Source organism: Notamacropus eugenii, chromosome Y (genome assembly GCF_028372415.1).
Source record: "Notamacropus eugenii isolate mMacEug1 chromosome Y, mMacEug1.pri_v2, whole genome shotgun sequence".
NCBI lineage: Eukaryota > Metazoa > Chordata > Mammalia > Diprotodontia > Macropodidae > Notamacropus > Notamacropus eugenii.
The window spans coordinates 3,397,467-3,401,996 of record NC_092880.1 but is presented as its reverse complement, the minus strand read 5'-3'; the positions used below and the strand labels follow the sequence as shown (position 1 = coordinate 3,401,996).

Genomic DNA, 4,530 nt, shown 5'->3' with positions numbered 1-4,530 from the left:
ATATTTAGACATAAAGGGTAATACCATAAGCAAATTAAGGGAGCATAGAATAGTGTACATGCCAGATCTGGGAAAAGAAAATATATTGTGACCAAACACGAGATAAGAAGCATTACAGGATATTAAAAGTATAATTTTGATTACACTAAAAGGAAAAAATGCAAACAAAAGCATTGCAACCTGTATTAGAAGTAAAGCAGAAAACTGGGAGGGAGGATTTTATAGCAAATTTCTCTGATAAAGGCTTCATTTTATTTTTTATCAATTCCTTTAAAGCTAAATACAAAAACTTAAATGTACAATTAGAAAAGAAAATGAAACATTAGAAAATTAAATAGTAAAGAAAAAGAATGAAAAGTTTCCATGGGTACAGAAGATTATGAGAGGATTCAAAATACACAGCAGTAAATATCCATTTCAAGAGAGTTTATATAATAAATATTACACCTTGTGATCCAAGCTGTTCATCTTGTCTTTGCTTCCTATGCTATTTAGTAAGTATTCTTTTCTTTAAAGGTTTCTTTTTTTATATAGAAAACTGAGTCAAGTCAATACAAGAATACAAGTCATTCCCCAAACTTATACAAACATTCATTAAAATAGACTCGAGTGGAGTAAATTATTGTTCATTCATTTCAGTCATGTCCAACTCTTCACCGCTCCACTTGGAGTTTTCCTGGCAAAGATACTGGAGTTATTTGTCTTTGCCTCTGCCAGTTCATTTTACAAATTAGCAGACTGAAGCAAAAATGATTAAATGACTTTCCCAATGTCATACAACTAGTAGGTGTCTGAGGCCAGATTTGAACTCAGAAAGATGGGTCTTCCTGACTTCTGGACTGTCACTCTGTCCACTGTACCACCCAGCTGCCCAGAGTAGAGTAGAGTAAAGGTAGAATTTATGCCATATAAATGAAGACTTTAGACTTAGGCATTAACTAGTAAATTTTTGGTCTTATCTTTTTCCGTTTTATATCCTGTTAGTTGTTCCCCACTTCTACTATGTACAGAATACGCCAGATTTCTGCCTCATAGGCAGCGGGCTTGTTTATACTTATTATTATTATCTCCTTTGGATGTGAGCAAAATGATCAAATTGAACATATATGAACACCAAAGAATAGTCCAAAATGCAATTATAATACTTAGTCAATTGGTTTTACTGTTTTATTGCATATAACTCTCATAATAATTAACTTGCATAATACCGAATTTGATGTGTTTCTCAAGGTGGTGAGCTCCTCATTATTGGAAATCTTTAAGAATGAGATGGATAAGCATTGATCAGAGATATAAGAGTGATTCTTACTCATAAAGAGTATAAACTTGATAAAATCTTGCCAACTGAAAGATGCTGTGAAATGAAAAAAGAATTGACATCTGTAATTCATCTATTTTTTTATTTGAGACTCAGAATCATCACTTCAGGTACCTACATCAAGTCCTGTTTTCTTCACTTTGCAGATGTGGAAACAGATGTGTTGTCCCTCTGAATGACATTCTCATTTACCGTAGTCAAAAAAATAATTGTAAGAAATAGGAAATTACATATATACATATAAACGCATATGTGTATGTGTATACATGTATATATAGCACCTCTTGCTTGACTGGTCTAAGGGCTAGCTAAAATAAGAATGTAATGATTTTATTTTACCTTTTTCAAGTCATTTTATTGTAGTTTTGGATCTGCATTTTCTTACTCTAATCTCTCCTATTCAATCCCCATTGAGAAAGTAAAAACACAAAATGAATTACAAACATGCAAAAGTGAAGTGAAGCAAATTACTGCTTTGGCTATGTCTAAAAAATAAAGAACAAGAAACTTCACTCTTAGACCACCACCTTTTAAACAGCAGTTTGTTATCATATATAAATAATTTTTGTTGATCAATTTTATGACATGTTAATATTATCAGTACTTCTAAGAACTGACTTGATCTGACTCAGAATGTTGCATGTTTCCTGCCACAGGAGGTATCTAAGAGGTAATTAAGAAGGCACTTGGGAATAAACCTGGGTCTTGATCAGTTGTGGTCTGGATTTGATATCAGCCATTCCTTCGAACTCTGACATTCTGAGAGTTTATGAGTTGAATCATCAAAAATCAGTGCTATTTAATTGAGCTCCTAAATGCCCTCCACATAGGATATTTAAGTGATACTTCAAATTACTCACTCTGTAGGCATCAATGTTGTGTTTGTGAACATTTCCCCATAACGGAACTGACGCACTACTGATAGAGCATTTCTCATGTTGTTTCATGTTATTTTTTTTTTTCAGATATCTACTGGTCATCTTTCAACGTTAAAAAAAAAAAAAAGATGAACAATAAGAGTAATGTCATTGAATTTATTCTCTTGGGTCTTTCTCAGAATTACCAGGTTCGGATTCTGTGTTCGTCATTTTCTTATTTTGTTACATGGCTATTCTGATGGGAAATTTCATTGTCATGATCTCTATCACATGTAGCTGGCTCACTGAACAACCCATGTACTTCTTCCTGACTTACTTGTCCTTTATGGATGTTTGCTACCCCTCCACAGTGACCCCTAAACTCATCAGTGATACGTTGGCTGAATAGAAGAGTGTTTCTTATACTAATTGCCTGATCCAGCTCTTCACTATACATTTCTTTGGAAGGAGAGGAGGTCTTCATACTAACAGGGATGGCCTTTGACCGATACGTGGCCGTTTGCTAACCTCTACACTATATAGCTATCATAAAAAAGGACAGGTTCAATGCACTGGTCTTGGCTGCTTGTGGTGGGAGGTTTCTGCATTCATTTGCACAACTTATTCTTGCTTTTCTTTTACCTTTATGCGGCCCCAATGAGATCAATCACTATTTCTATGACACGTATCCGTTGCTGAAACTTGCCTGCATTGATACTCACAGGTTTCATCTTTTAGTGAGACCCAATTCAGGGATGATTGCATTGGTGATTTTCATGGTTCTTATGGCTTCACATGCTATGATCTTATGTACTCTTCAGGCACATTCTTTTGAGAGCCATTAAAAATCTCTTTCCTTTTGTGGATCACATATCACTGTTGTCTTGTTCTTTGGGCCTTTACTTTTCATTTATATTAGACCAGTCACCACATTCCAGGAGGATAAAATTTTGGCTCTTTTTCACACAATCACTGCTCCCATGTGTAATCCTTTGGTCTGCACTTTGAAGAATTCAGAAATGAAAAAGACCATGAAGAAAGTGTGGAACAGAAACTTATGCAAGGGAAGAAAATAAATGTTCTAAAAGGCATTGGTGCCTTTCTCTATGGCTGTTGATGCAATGACTAAGTACCAACTCATTCAGAAGAGGAGTACCAGAGGCTACTCTGTGGCTCACACGCAAATATATATATTGGCATGAGATGCAGAATTGAAGAGACCTTAGAATTCATCAGGTCCACCACATTATTCTTACTAATGAGTAAACAAAAGTGAGGATTAGCCAAGTGACTTCCTGAAGGACATAGAGTTGGTTTTTACTAGACCAGAATGTGAATTCTAGTTTTCTCACTTTCTGACTTCACCCTGCTAAACCTTTCTAAATGTTGAATAATCTTGATGGCAAGTGATTTCATTGGTTAGTAAAGTTTTGTTCATATATTTTGATTTTACCAGGTTACTTAATCATACAGAAAGTGGAATAATCCACTAACTGGAATCCTTCCTTTTTAAGGGAATAGATATATTTCAAGATGAGTGGGTCTTTATGTCACTATCTTATAATTGATTCCACTTATATAGTAATTTTACTTTGCAACGTGCTATGCATACATAATCTCATTTTACCCTCACAATAGCTCTGTAAGATAGCTGTTATTACAGTTCTCATTTCACAGATAACAGAACTGAGACAGAAAGAGATTAAGTGAATTGCCAAGGGTCACATAGCTATTAAGTATTTGAGGTTATATTTTAACACATGTCTTCTTGGCCCCAGGTTCATCACTTTATTCACTTGACAACTACCTTCTATCACTACTTATATCTTCTTGCACTTTTCTCCCCACTGAGATTGTCAGCTCTTAATGGGAAGTAGTACTAGGCAAATAGAGAGTGTTGCCCCCATTGTGGAGTCTTCTGATGCTTGTATAATCTATGGAATATATTAGATAAATAAATGGTGTGTGTGTATGCACACACACATATACATATATACATTTACAATCCATCATCTATTCAAATATAACTACATATCTCAATATGTGTCTGTCTATCTACTATGAATATGTAGAGTCAAGAAAAGTTCAATGGAATTGAATGCAATATGTATCACAGTTTGGGGAGTAGTATTTTTGGGTCTAGATTAATATAACCTGTCCATGAAGCTTGAATTAACTATAATTATTAGTCTTCCTTTCATTCATTATTTTTTAATGGTTGCCCTTTTTCTTTAGGAGAAAGTATGTGTATCAGTTCCCAAATATGTAATAGTTTATAGTTCTTATTATAAAATGGATTTCGTTTAAAAATGTTTTATATTTTTAAACTTTTTATTATTTAATGGGGATGCATCG

The 4,530-nt window shown here is 34.2% G+C and overlaps 1 pseudogene; it reads left to right on the top strand.

Moving 5' to 3' along the window:
* The first annotated feature begins 2,324 nt into the window (after positions 1-2,324).
* LOC140516526 (olfactory receptor 4P4-like) lies at positions 2,325-3,251 on the top strand (annotated as a pseudogene).
* The last annotated feature ends 1,279 nt before the right edge of the window (positions 3,252-4,530 follow it).